We start from the raw sequence: 16,085 nt of genomic DNA on the forward strand, positions 1-16,085 counted from the left end.
ATTATACATTAAATTAATAATGTATGATTAATTGTTGTGAAGAAGTTCACAATTTTTAGATACCTAATTATTTTAAAGAAGTTTAAAATAATGTGAGATTAATTCATATTATAGGTCAATGTGAATTAAGATTGAAATTAATGTGAGTAATTGAAGAATTGTCACATAATTTGATCAATTAAATAGGTGGTTTGGATAAATTAATCTACATAATTAAGGAATTATGTCTTGAATGTTTAATTTTTAGTTGATGCATTTTTTTAGTTGAATGGATTTATTGACGTATTTTTGCAATCTGGTTGTAATTTGTAATACCTAGTGTGACCTTAGTTAAATTATGTTTTCGTAATGATGGAAACATAATTTTTAATGTAATTTTGAGATCTCAAATCTCCTTTTATTTTCTTTAAGTATTATGTTTTGAAATTAGAATGTAAATAGGTTTATTTTGTAATTTTAATTATAATTTTAAAGAAGACTAAAGATGGAGATTGAAGCTTACTCCCGCTACATGGACCAAGATGGAACATCAAGACAAGCTTCTCGGGTCCTAGGAAGGATTCCAAAGTTGTATTTATGTTCTTTTTGGTAGATAGGCCACACTAGGACTTTATTTTTGTTTTACGTTTTACCGTTCTTATTGCTTTTCATTCAGATGATAGTTAGTGCATCATATTCCGTCTAAACCAAACCACCTACTAAAATGCATGAAAATTGACTCATATAGATTGAATGTTAGTTTTCATAGACATACAGATGTCACACTTTTTAAGCCATCACCTTAGTTTATTCATTCTCGCATGCTAGATATTAGTTCACTTAAAATGAATTAAAATAAAGTTGATGGGATATTCCTCTAAAACTGAAATTGAGACTAGTCTTTATAAGGGCAAACAGCTATGAATCCCTTCTTCGTCGGTAGGCATATAGGACCTTACTTTCCATATGACCCCTTCTACGTTGGGTAAGTAGTTTGTGTTGACTTAGTTTACCTCAATATTATGATCCGAAGAGTTTCTCGTGATTATGATGGACTAAAGATAGAATTTACAGAAATTTATCGACCAAGAATTCTAACAGTAGAATTAGCCAAAAGATTGGCTTATCAATTTACAGATAATTGAGTCTTGGGATCATTTATATAATTCTTGAGGGAGGTCAATTGTATAAATGCTTGAGTCTTCGCGTTATAGCAGTATTGCATTAGACTTAAATCATAAACGATGAGTATGCTTATTATATTTATTCTTCTTTTCGCAGTGTAGAATACGTTATTTTGATAATACTGTTACAACAAATGGCTGGAAATAACGAAATCCCAATGCCAAGTGCCACACTTGGACGCGAGTCCTGGCTGAAAGCTTTCATGGACAACATGAATCAGTTCACACGTCTGAAAAATGACGGGTCCAACTTTGCGGATCGGGAGGCATCATTACGGAATGCCGCCATTCTTGTGAAGCTCAGGTACTTAACTGAGCCAATACCGGTAAACCCAGGCCCCAATGCAGGAGTTAACGAGTCACTTGCTTATAGTAATTTCGTCATGGAAGCGGGTGCGATAAACAACGTACTCATCTTTGCAATGGAAACCAATTTGCAGAGACGCGTCATTGCCCAAGGTGCAAACAAGATTTTCACCACGCTCACTAACGAGTTCTCAAAAGCACCGAGAATCGTTACTTATGAGCATACCTGTCGCTTCTTTGATGCGAAACTCCAGAAGGGCGAACCGGTTAGCCCACACATTCTTAACATGATTGAGAATGTCGAGAAATTGGAGGCACTTGATTGCAAAATCAGTGAGAGCATAGTCATTGACCGTATGCTTCATTCACTTCATGATGGTTTTGCCCTTTTCAGGGCAAATTACTACATGAATGACATGAAGAAAAGTCCACATGAGCTACACTCACTTCTCGTACAGACTGAGAAGGATATGAAATTGAGTGGGAGCATGAAGCAAGATGTTCTCATGATTTCCAACAAGAATAAGGGTAAGGGCAAAGCTCCCGACGACCTAACTGTAGGTAAGCCAAAGTTTAAGAAGCCAGGAAACGGTAAGAGTGGGCCTGGTGAGACTAGTGGCTCACAAGGCAAGGCAAAGAGCAAGGGCGGTGACATTGAGTGTCACCATTGTCACAAGACTGGACATTGGAGGAGGAACTGTCCCGTGTACCGTGAGGACATAAAAACAGGCCGCGTCACTCCTGTTGGTATGTTATCTTATATTCATACGATTGAGATTAACCATGCAAGTTTCGGAACTTAGGTACTTGATACTGGTTGTGGTTCTCATCTGTGTAATCATTTGCAGGGCCTAAAAAACATCAAACCCCTCGCAAAGGGTGATGTGGACCTGAGAGTTGGGAATGGAGCACGTGTTGCTGCAGTCTCAATGGAAACATATGTAATCCAGCTCCCTAGTGGTTTTGAGTTATATTTATATAACTGTTTCTATGTACCCAGTTTGTCTAAGAACATTATTTCTGTTTCCGTACTTGATAAAGACGGTTTTTCATTTTCAATAAAGGATAATAGTTGTATTTTCTCTTTCAATGAAATTATTTATGGCAAAGCAACTTCCATGAATGGAATTTACATCTTAGATCAAACTACAGATATATTACACGTGAATAATAAGAAATTAAAGGTTGGTGACAAAGATCAAACCTATCTATGGCATTGTCGAATGGGACACATAAATGAAAAACGTGTAAAGAAACTCGTCGAGAATGGGACTATTCCCGCATTCGATTTTTCTACATTTGGCACGTGTGAATCATGTCTTATCGGCAAAATGACTCGAATTTCCTTCAAAGGTATTGGAATGCGCGCTAGTGACCTATTAGGAATCATACATACTGATATTTGTGGACCTATGTCAATTACCGCTAGAGATGGCTATAGATATTTTATCACTTTCACGGACGATTTGAGTTGATACGGATATGTCTACTTGATGAAGCATAAAAGTGAGTCCTTTGAGAAATTCAAGGAATACCAGAACAAGGTTGAGAACCAACTGGGAAGAAAGGTTAAAGCACTCCGTTCAGATCGGGGTGGCGAATATCTTTCAAATGAGTTTGATCAACACCTTAAAGACTGTGGAATCGTTTTACAGTTAACTCCACCTGGAACACCTCAATTAAATGGTGTTTCCGAATGGATAAATCGAACATTACTTGATATGGTTCGATCCATGATGAGTCACACGGTAGTACCTGATTCATTATGGGGTTTTGCTCTTTTGTCAGCTGCTCTTATACTTAACCGAAGTCCGACTAATGCTGTTGACAAGACTCCATATAAAATGTGGAGGGGAACGGTCCCCAACTTGTCCTTTATTCGGATTTGGGGCTATGAGGCTTATGTCAAGTGGAGACACGAGGATAAGCTCGGCCCGCGATCGGTCAAGACATACTTTATTGGTTATCCAAAAGGAATGTTTGGTTATTACTTCTATTCGCCTACTGAACATCGAGTTTTTGTTGCAGCTAGTGCGACGTTCTTAGAGAAAGAATTTCTCAAGAACAAGACAAGTAATAGAACCTTCGAGCTGTCGGAGATTCAAGAACCAACAACCGAGGAACAGATGGAGGAAGTTGTTCCTTCAACTGATGATACGGTTAATATTCCTCAGGAACCTAGAGGTCGGGTAGAGTCTCTAATCCTCCGGACAGATACATTGGTATGGTCGAGGAGAGTGACGTTTTACTCCTAGAGAGTAATGAACCCGCTAGCTATAAAGGTGCCATGACCTGTTCCGATTCAAAGCTATGGCTTGAAGCCATGCAATCCGAGATGGACTCCATGTATGAGAATGACGTATGGGATCTTGTTGATTTACCTAATAAGGTAAAACCTCTACAGTGCAAATGGCTTTACAAAATAAAGCGTTCTGTAGACGGGCAACCAGATACCTATAAGGCACGACTAGTGGCAAAATGTTTCACTCAAGTGCACGGATTGCATTATGATGAAATTTTTTGCACCCGTAGTTATGCTGCGTTCCATTCGGATTATCTTAGCGATTGCCGCTTTTCATGACTATGAAATTTGGCAAATGGATGTGAAAACCGCCTTCTTAAACGGTTATTTGGAGGAAGAGTTGTACATGGTACAACCCGAAGGTTTCATAGATCCTGAAAATCCTAAGAAAGTGTGCAAGCTTAAGCGTTCCATTTATGGACTTAAGCAAGCTTCTCGGAGTTGGAATCATCGTTTCGACCAGGTGATAAAAGAGTATGTTTTCACTCGATCGGTCGAGGAACCATGCTTATATATCAAGTCGAGTGGGAGCAAGATTGATTTCTTGATATTGTATGTTGATGACATACTCTTGATTGAGAATGACATTCCTCTCTTATCTTCGGTTAAAGAATGGTTAAAGAACCAGATGAAAGATCTGGGTGAGGCACAACGCATATTGGGAATCCGTATCTATCAAGATAGATCACGACGGACGTTATCACTAGGTCAGAAGTCTTATTTGGATAAGATTCTTGAAAGGTTCAGCATGACCAACTCCAAGAAGGGGAACCTTCCAATGATGTCTGGGATGCAGTTGAGCAAGTCTCAGTCACCCTTTGAAGGGATTGAGCGCATGAGTCGTGTTCCTTATGCATCAGCTATAGGATCAATCATGTATGCCATGATATGCACACGTCCAGACGTGGCATATGCATTGAGTATGACGAGTCGGTACCAAAAGAATCCAGGTGAAACACACTGGATAGCTGTTAAAAACATCCTTAAGTACCTACGGAGGACTAAGGATAGGGTATTGACTTATGGAGGAGATACTAAGTTATGCGCAATCGGTTACGCAGATGCTAGCTTCCAAACGGATCGAGACGATTCAAAATCTCAGTCCAGGTTCGTCTTCACTCTTAATGGTGCTGCTGTCAGCTGGAAGAGTTCCAAACAGAGTATTGTAGCAGATTCTACTACTGAATCCGAGTACTATGCCGCTTCGGAAGCAGCAAAGGAAGCTATATGGATGCGTCAATTCTTACCAGGACTTATGATAGTTCCTAGTTCGAATGACCCGATCACCATCTATTGTAACAATAGAGGTGCCATATTCCAGGCTAAATAGCCTAAGTCTAGCAACAAGTCTAGACATGTACATCGAAAAGCTCACCTGATCCGTGATTACGTGGCGCAAGAAGAGATAGTGATTGATAAGATAGCTTCGGATGACAACATCGCGGATCCTCTCACTAAACCGTTGAATTATGATAAGCATGAAGGGCACGTTATTTCCATGGGAATTAAACGTGTTCCTGAGTTGTAGTAGTTGATTATGGATTCGATACATTATCTTTTTCATATACTATTTATAACTTCATCGTTTTTATAATATTTTGTTTTTCATGTGGATTGTACTGACAACATTGAACGCCACAAAGTGAACTGAATTATATTATATTTGTTTTGGTCCGTAATCGCCTACATGAGCTGATAACTCTGGCTATTATATTGTGCAGTCGATTGATGGTGGGTTCAACGAGCCATAAGTCAAACAGTTGGCTAATCGATCACAGATACGAGTTATAACGACATCTCGTAGGACAAAAATTGTGACGACGTAATGGAGTCCTAAATGTTTAAAAACATTCGGTGCCAGGTCGTGGATTGGACGTCCATTGTGTTCCTAGAGTCTATTCTTTTGACTATCGACTGTATCTTGAGATTAAGGCAGTTTTTGGGTGACTTTGGTTTCTTTCTCATGGTCTGCCGTAACAGGAGGCTAAGCATAATTTTTTCTGGGTCATTTCATACTGTGCTTAAATCTACAGGATTCGAGTTGAGGAAAATATCCAACCTTTATCAGGTTTAGTTATTTCTCAGGGCCACTCGAGGAGTTCAGAATCGAAATGCATGGCCATGCTCGAATGATGATTTGTTTATCAGTTAAGTTACTCTCTAGTCGGGGAAGCCACTCTTGATATTGATCACTTGTAAAATACGACCTTTGTGAATACGGATTTTTCAAATGGTTTTACATTGAGTGGGAGAAATTTTAGGATATGAGAATCGGTTATCGCTCATACACTTGTGAGGACAAGTGGGAGTTTGTTGGAGCTTGTGTCCTCCACAATTAGTGTGATAACATTTATAAATCTCTTATAGGTTTACAAGGGTATACTTTGTATTTTATCAGTTGATTAACGATTACCTAATAACGGTTGGCTTGCTGGAAAGTTTGACGTTGTTATCATACTGATGGCGGTGATCAACTGGTCCCTAAAAGTCACACCTAAAGGATGTGTTTGAGAGATGTGATTATGGAAATGTAGTCACATTGATGCCATATATGACTAAAAGGTTAGTCCATGTATTTGACTAAACAGTTAGTCAATGTGTTGATGAGACGATTATTTAATCTAATTAAATATTACTAGCTGAGACGAATTAACTGTCAAATCGTAAATTGAATATAAACTGTTATATTTAATTAATGTATATAATGTTAGCTTGAACGAATTAAGATGTTAATTCGTAATTAAACGTAATCGGTTGTATTTAATTAGCTAAGTATAAATATGCGATATTTATAGTTAAAGTATATATTATACGAGATTGTCATAATAAATTATTACCGACCGGTATTAATAACTCGACTGCAAGCTGTTGTGTGTAGACTGATTAATACGGAATAAATTAAATGACAATTTATAAATTATACACTTTATATACATTTTGTAAAACTACCAAAATAAGAAGATTTAATCTCCTTATTTTTGGTAGGTGAGAAAACCGAAAATAAGAAGATTATTTTCTTATTTTTTTCGGTGGTTAAGAAAAAAAAGGGAAGAAAATATCTCCCTACATTTGCTCTTTTACACGGTTTTAAAAGAGGGAGGAGAGATTCTTTTCTAACCTAATTTTTAACCTAGCATTCTCTCATCAAACAAAACACAAAAAAACCTAAAATTAATCAGTTAATTTGGAGATCTCATTCTAGCAATTTGAGGGGCATTTCTCGGAGCATCTTGGGTGCAACTAATAGGCGAATATCATTTTGATATTGTTCTTAGGCCATTATTGCTAGGACCGAAGGTTGATTCTTCATCCCTATTCTATTTTGTTTATGCAATTCATTTATGACTAGTTTTCATAGATTATAATTTCGTTATAATCCTTATTTTTAAGGGAAGTATACCGATATTTCCTACACAATACTTATAAGTGTCATAAATAAAATGACACTCCCTTAACTTAATTTTTAGATTCAAATATTGGCATCCCCATCAACACAAGACATCTAGCACAACATTAAGTTTAGTCTTTGGACATAAAATTAACTTGTAAGTGGTCATCTTGGTGTAGTGATCAAGTATTAACAATAAATTCCTCTCAAACATTAAGCCTTCCTTTGGGCCGACTTAATATTCACATGGAAACCTTATAATTGTTACATACTTACCACCACAAGCATGAGTGAATTTCGGCCAAATAATAGTCTTCCTTTGGGCCGACCATTATCCGCATGAAACTCAATCACACATTGTAGTCATAATATTCTAAATCATTCAACTTACACAATAGAGGTTACTTTGACAACTTATTGTGTCGATCAAACAACCTAAAATATTAGACCCGTTATTATAAATCCGATTGGCCAATTATTAAATCTGAAAACACAAGTCCTTAATTGACAAGTGACTTAAATATCTAATAATAGATAAAACTATCACCACAATTATTCTTTTCTCTTACACAGACATGTGTAACTTTTCACTTGTCATTAACTTAAGACCGAATCATTATAAACCTTATCTCAAACTATCGCTTAAGAACTTGATCATGGTCGTAATTAACTTAATGGCAACTGCATGCTAAAACAAGTATTAAACCGAAAAATTCTTACCAAAACCATGCATGACAAAAGTCTAGCATACACACATGGTAGTCATTAAACATTTCTAACTCACCATGATAACTTTAAACTGAAGCAAAACAATAGTAATATCCTTGAAACCATAAAAAACATGATTTGGAAATATTATAACAAGACAATCATGCGGCAAGTACATAACCCCCAATAAATCATGGAAAAAAAAGCAGCTGAAATTCCAAAGAAAACAGAACCGCAACATGCAAAATTAACCGAATACCATAGTCATAACCATAAGTGACACACAAATCAAAACCCATATGGTCATGATAAAACATGGAACAAATCTTGAACAAAAAAATACCAAAGTTGAGCCTCTAAAATAAAAACTTATTCATGCTGTCCAAAACCAGACAAAAAAGGAAAAAACGAAAACCATAGGATAATGATTTGCTGGTTTAATCTAATAAAAGTCCACTTAGTATGCCAAACAGCCATATCAGAGCAAACTAATAACCATGGCAGCTATGATAATTCAATGATAAGCAGACCGCACATCCCAAGATTGCAAATCTATATTCCATAGTCTAAAGCATGTAATGATATGTTCAAGCACCACTAAACCCAAGAATCCCAAGCACACATTAAACCACATGCAAAACTAGCAAAATTTAAACCCCCAAGTTCCGAATACTGCATACATCATTCAACCAACATAACCTATACAAGTTCCTTTTGATTCTTTAAAAACGAGACCGTATAGCCGTACCAAATATTAATAATCCAAAATCATAAGTGCATAATGGTGCATTAAAGGAATTGATGATGAATTTCACCGCAATCAAGGGCATGAAACACAAACAATATACAGAATATATCCGACCCAAATAATTTAATATGAAGGTGGCTCTGATACCACTTGTTAGAATTAATCCGAATAGAGACCATAAACTTCATACTAAATTACTCGGTATAAACTGCAGAGCGGAAGCGTACCTGATTACATAACGAAGGATTAGGTCTTCTAGTAGACACACATACCGTGGGATCTCTCTACTGATGGGATGCGGGGAGATTAGGTTATTGTGTGCTACCAGGGACCATAACCCAGGTGACTATATATAGTCTCCTTAGTCTAATGCGCCCATCATGCATTAGAAACCTAATGGGTATCTACACTTAGATAAAAGACTGGACCATACTTTTCAAGGCGTAAATAAGCCCATATTTAATACACCGTAGTGGATCACTTTATATTTGGGCTAACCTTAACTAATAGCGCATAAATACAATGATTACCGAATTAATAATTTGTCCACATAGATCGTATTTAGGCCCATAATTCTTACACCATACCCCAAATATAACTAAATAAAAAGAAATATCACAAAGTCCACATCTCAACTCACAATTCACAAGAGGGCAAAGAGAAGAAATGAAGTACTCCACTACGCATCTACTTGTAATGAAAGAAAGAGCAAGTGTGTAACTATTATGTCCCAGTTAACTTAACACTGAAGACAGTGAAAATGCCATACAGAAAATATTTATGAACATTCACAGAGCCGGTAAAATGTCTTGCGGATCAGATTAAAAAGCAACACCAAGCCGATCAGAAGTAAATAAACTAATCCGGGAACAAAAGAAATACTAAACAAGTATCACAAATTATTCTATAACACTAATCAATCAATTTTATTTTTTTCCAACGTATGGACTCGTACATTTGTATTTTGTATTCTCCATCAAAATTTAAGAAGTTGGCGGATAAATAATAAATATATCTGATTAAAGTGTTATGTTAAGATGATGTAGTACGTAGTTACACGAAGTATAAACTACACTTATCCTATCAAATTATAATCACAAAATAATCATACATGCCTCATACACATTCAAGTGATCAATACAAATAAAATAACTCACCAATCTATATTTGTTACTCTCTCCGTCCCGGTTAATAGTTTACAATTGCTTGATACACGAATATTAAGGTAATGAGAGAGAAATGAGTTTGTAATTGTTAAAAAAAAAATCAAAAACAATTGGAAATGAGGAGGAAATAAAATGGTCCCCATCCACATGAGTTTGTTTATTTAATAGAAAAGAAAAGTGTAAATTATTGACTGACTTACCTTAAATAGGAAAGTGCAAACTATTGATCGGGTTGGAGGGAGTACTATTTTGTTTCATTAATTTACTCAATATAAGAATGTGTAGATTATTAGGCCGTAAAGGAACGAAATTGAGATTAATTGAAGTAAAATTTGGTGATTTGAACAACTCAAGCCCGGAGCAAGTCATAGTATTATTCTTATATGATGAACTGACCATTACATAATATTGATTTTTTTTGTCATAGATTCATTTTTCAAGGATAAAATTATACTTAATGCACAAGTTTTCTTAACTTAAACATAGAGAACAAAAAAATTAATTATAATGCAGAAAATCAAAACTTTTTTAACCACGAATATGAATAAAGTTTTAGGCTCAAATCGAATTTTAAATCATGCCGATCATGAGTATTAGACATGGGTAAAAATATTATGAGAACAATTTGAGAAAGTTATAGAATATACCAGTATAAAACTATTTTAAGATCTCCACAAGTTGAGTCGGTTACAGTTTTGAAATTTTTTAACCGCGACACGTAATGCGACAACTAGGGAGCATGTAATTTTTCTATTAAATATGGGTATGAGAAGACCTACAACCCTCACGTCCCCTCCCCCGTATGACATCCTTGCTTTTAGCATCCGTTTTTTGTTTTCGTTATGCGATACTTGGTAGAGTACTTTAGTAGGGTTAGACTTAAGTAGCAAAATTCATTATCTTTTAGGAATTTCACACCAAATGTACTTCATCCTCTTCGCAATGATCTTTTGTATTGCTTTTACACAGTCGTCAATGCGGTAGTTTTACCATGATTTTCAACATATTAATGGTCAAAGTTATACAAGTTTGGCTTCCCTAAGAAGTAAGGTGGAAGATGTTTAAGAACGGAATGGAGTATACATGATACATTTTTTAATATAACTCATAATGGTAAGCTCTCCCATTGTAACAAGTGTGACATGCTAGTTATGTTGTTGAGGAACATTAACTCTGTAGGAGAATTATGTAACGGGCCTGTCTTAGTATCAATCGCTTTGGAAATCATAGTAGAAGGGAAGATAATTAAAAGTTTCAAAGTCGGCAAAAGGTATTGAACCCGAGGATAGTAATGACTTTCTCAGATCAAAGATTCCTTTCGTTCTTAAGCGGAGACAATCACTTAATAATATCTAAATTTATCTGATGAAATGAGTTTTTAGTAATGACCAGTTTTACGTAAAAGCATCAAGATCAACGTCATCCGAGGGATTAATTAAGGTTCTCATCGATAATAGAGAACGAATGTATCAACGCCACAAAAAGGACATTGTTTACAAAGAAGTTTTCACAAATTTACAAAATTACGTATCGTATTATATATTTTGCATGAAAGTTTTAAGAATAAGTATTCTTAACTGTAAATAGTCAAAGACTATTTCGGTTAAAAACAGAAGGTGTATGAGACAATAAGAACGATAACTCTATAATCCAACAATATCTTTGAATGTTATATAACTGGTATAGATAATACCAAATGCCACAACGCTTTCGTTGTGTTTTTGCTATAAAACTGATGATTAATCAAGCCTCATCCACAACAATCCCCGAAATTTTGGTTGCCCCCATTTTCAGCAGGGCTTGATTTTTTGTTTAACTAAATAGTTTTATATTACCATACCATGGTAACGTAAACCAACATTTTCAGCAATGCCCTAAAATACTATTTTGGTAACCTAGCGATTTTGATGATGTCATAAACTACTAACTGATGTTGTCACATATGATACTACTAGGTGCCCCTTGCATTTTATGTAATAGAATCACATATATTTCTGATTGATTGTTGCTTAGACTACTAATAATATTGGAATTCAGTTTGGATTTGATTTTGCGAGAAGTTTATAAGGATCAAATAATCTTAGTTGTATGTAGATAGTCAAGGTAAAATTATGCTGTAAGAGATCTAGCATTTTCTATGAAGACACTAAATATATATAATTATAAATTATGATACTTGTTGTTTTGCGTAATATCATTCAGTATTATGTAGTTGTTGTTGGTGAAAATAATTTGAAAAACTCATAAAGGCATGTCTTCTTTATTAAGGGTTCATTATGGTGAGTTGCAGCATGTGTTATAGATATCGTTTTGTATTTAACTAAAAACCGGATGTGCATTGGATGTGCATGTGACAATGAATATATAGATCTTGATGTTATACTACTGAAGGGCAAAACTTTTATGTTAAATCCACTAATAATTTATCGGTGATCAACTAGACAACTACGTACACGAACTCCAATTTTTATTTTTATTTTCATTAATGATTCAACATTGTTGGATTTTTTTATCAACTTAAGAATATATTTTTACAGATAATTTTAATAGGAGCCCCGTGTATCGCGCGGGCTTTCCAACTAGTCCTTATAATAAGACAGGCGCAATTGAAAATTAGCCCAAACTTTCTCCTCTTCTATCGCTTTTACAACTCTAGGTCCATTTTTTTCCCGTTAACAATTTTACAAAGTCCGGTATGATGGATGCCGCTCTTAATCGGCCAAATTGATGGAAAAATCATTCGTCTCCAATCTCATCCTTACCTACCTGACACATGAACGCAGAGACATTTCCGCCCTTAACCCACCCGATTGATGCCAAAATCATCCGTCTCCGATCTCTCATCCCTACCTACCTAACACATGAAGGCGGAGACATTTCCTCCTTAAGCCACCAGATTGCAAAAATCATTCGTCTCCAATCTCATCCCTACCTACCTAACACATGAGCACATAGACATTTTACCCCTTAAGGCACGAGATTGATGCCAAAATCATTTGTCTCCGAACTCATCCCTACCTACCTTACACATGAACGAAGAGACATTTCCGCCCACAGATATTCATCATAAAATCAAGAGTTTTTAAACTTGATAATAAGTTGTCAATTCCTAGTTTATAAAAATAAAAACATAACTCAAATTAAAAAACATGAGTATTCAAGTTCAATAAATTAGTTGTAAAAGATTAGAAGCTGAATTTTCATCTTCAAATGTAGTGCTTCTAAGATCAAAATTCAAACCTGATTGTTGGAGATCGGCATCACCGTAGCTGTCAACGTTCTTATAAATTGTTATGTTAGTTGATTGGTGAAAGAGGAAGTCATAAACACTAAAGACATCTTCGTCGTCATAAAGTCAAAATATTACCTTTTATGCTGACGAAGAAGCTTTTAATGCTGATGAACATTGGCGTTTCTATGAACATCGGGGTTCGACAATTTTTTTTTACTTTATGACCAATATATTTTATAACACTCGATATTAATTTTTGGTGAAATATATATATATATATATATATATATATATATTAAATAATTTATTTCGTGAAAAAGTCATGTGTATGTTCATATTTTAATATTTTTTAAGACATATTTTAAACACCAAAAATTATACGGAGCAATATTTTACTTAAAAAAAAAAAGAAAAAATACAAAAAAGAATTAAACAAACAATAATTTGATGAACAAAATATTACTCTCCACAATAATATGACCATAAAAGTAGTTTTCTGTAAAAGAAAAATGGGGAAAGGAGACAAAACTGGGAGAACACAAGGAAAAAAATGAAAAGTGGTTGCAAAAATGATAACAGGGAGATTCAAACTCCCGTCTCCCCCTTTTGAATATAGGGACACATACATGTAGACCACTAAACCAATACTTTCTTATTGATATTTACTGCTCTATTTTTTCACAAGTTCTTGTCAGTGGGGTTCAATTGAATCCCATAAACCCCCACTGAACGCCTATGCTGATGAATAAGCCACGATAAATTGTAGATAATGATGAAGATATATAACTGTAGAATTTCTAAGGGGGGTAATTGGGAGAAAATGGAGAAGTTATCGTAAACTTGTTCAATTAATTTCAGTATTAACGAGTTTTTAAATAGATATTACAATCCTAACAACTAACTATTTAAAGGCTTAAACCTAGCAAGTAGTGTAATACCCGTCCTTTTAGGGACCCGTTGACTGACCTTGGACACTTATCTAGACCTCCGGAAACCTTGCAAGCCAACCTTGTGTCTTTATAACCCTTTGAAGTTTTGGTTACTCGATCTAGCGAAGGCTACTCGATCGAGTAAGTTGTTTACTCGATCGAGTAACGGGAGTCCAGCGGGGAATTATATATCGTGATATCGTGAAACCCAAACCATTTCTTCTCCTTCTCTCCTAAACCTAGATGCCGCCATTTTACTTCTCCTTCACCATGGTTCATCTCCTTGAGGGCTTTGAGAGTGGTTACACCATAGGGATGAGATGCTTGAGTTGGGTAGCAGTCTTGACGCCAGATTGCTTTGTATAGGTATGTTGTCATCATCATCATCGTCTCCATTGATTTCAGTTGTGATCATGGTAGTAGTAATAGATGGTTATGCTGGTTGTTATAGGTGGTTATGGTGGTTGCTTGTTATCTTATGGTCGTGTGCGGAATCGGTGCGAGTTGCTGAAGGTAAGTTTTCCTACTCAGTACTGTTGGTTGTCTAGCGTGTCGATTGTATTGTATAGTTGGTTTTAGTATTGTTGATGGTGCTGTGGATTGGTTGTGATTGGTCATTGTGATTGTTTGTCTGTGATTCTCGAGGTACGTCCTCGGCTGAGTGGAGTCACTTGCGGGAGTGACTTCACGCCATTGATTCGACCTCTGTGGAACCCGCCATAGAAGGGGATATGCACATTAAGGAACATGGGTTATCGCCCGGATTAGATAAGCGGGGCTTAGGTGGGAACGGCTGCGGTCCCCCACTAGCGGTGTGGGTTACTGGTGGCGACTGGTAATCTGGCAGGACTGGACCTTCGGGCAGTCAGAGGTGTGTGTTTCATTGGAGGAGGTGGTGTATGAGTGATACTGTGTTTGTTGTGTCTGCTTATATATTTTGTTCCTTCAGTTGCTGACCTTGTGTGGTGTTGTTATGTTGTCGTCTTATGTTGATGTTTGATCATAGCTGGGTGCTTGGAGGGACGAGTCTACCACGAGTCATGGCAGAGATAGTTTTACATAGTTTATAGTAGTCACGAGTTGTACTTTTGTTTTGTTTAAATCACTTATAATTTAATATAATCGTTCTTTTATCGACATTTGATTATTACTGTCCTCGGGCAACCGAGATGGTAACGCCCTTGTCTGCTAGGGAAGGTCTTGTTAAGGCTCCTGGGTAGATGGGGATGTTACAAAGTGGTATCAGAGCGACGATTTTGGAACTGTAACTAATGAGCCCAATGAACGTAGTGAGTCTAATAAAATGAACCTGGTGTATGTATGTTGGGAGCCCGGGCCGATGCTTGATTTTGGGTGAGAAGGCGCCCTCATTTCAAAATCATGGCCCCAATATGCTTAAGCCAGTCACCGAGAATGGGGATATCGGGTCGGGAATTGTGTGCATAGATGTGTATGATAAATAGGTTAGAAATAGTTGTGATGGAGTCAGTGGTAATGTTTAGTGCGTGTAAATAGTGACGATGAACTGTGAAGATTTGTGAATTGTTGGAAGTGTGTGTGTGAATGCGGTAAGGATGGTGTATATGCTAGGAGTTGCATACGAGTATTCGATAATGTGGTGATGATAATGAGTTGTGAGTCTTTATATGCGTTTTAGTTAATAAAAGTTGTCAAGTAATATTTAGAATTGCAATGGATGAATTGTTGTGACATGTTTAAATTTTTGCAAACTTGAGTAGTATATGATCATAGTTTATTGCTAGATGGATGCTCGATGTAGTGCAAACATAAGTCGGATAATCGAAATTGCAAATGCATAAGCAAACGTGGAATAATGTGTTAATTGTATATATGTATAAGCTGATATCATAGCGAATTGTCTTGCCTAAATTTTGATATAGGATGAAATGATATGTGTAATGTTCGCATGAAATAGTTGTGTGACATTTGAGTTAGTATTAATGTGTCGTGATTGGATGAAATAATCAGTGACGAATTTCAAATATACTTTGGAATCGACACGAGTTATTGTTTTGCAGGATTCGTTAACTAAACTCGTAACTTTTGACCTTGTTCCTAACCTTACTCGACCGAGTATGAGTGCCTACACGACCGAGTAGACCTTACTCTATCTAGTTGTGGA

Source organism: Silene latifolia, chromosome X, assembly GCF_048544455.1.
Source record: "Silene latifolia isolate original U9 population chromosome X, ASM4854445v1, whole genome shotgun sequence".
In the NCBI taxonomy this organism is placed as follows: Eukaryota; Viridiplantae; Streptophyta; class Magnoliopsida; order Caryophyllales; family Caryophyllaceae; genus Silene; species Silene latifolia.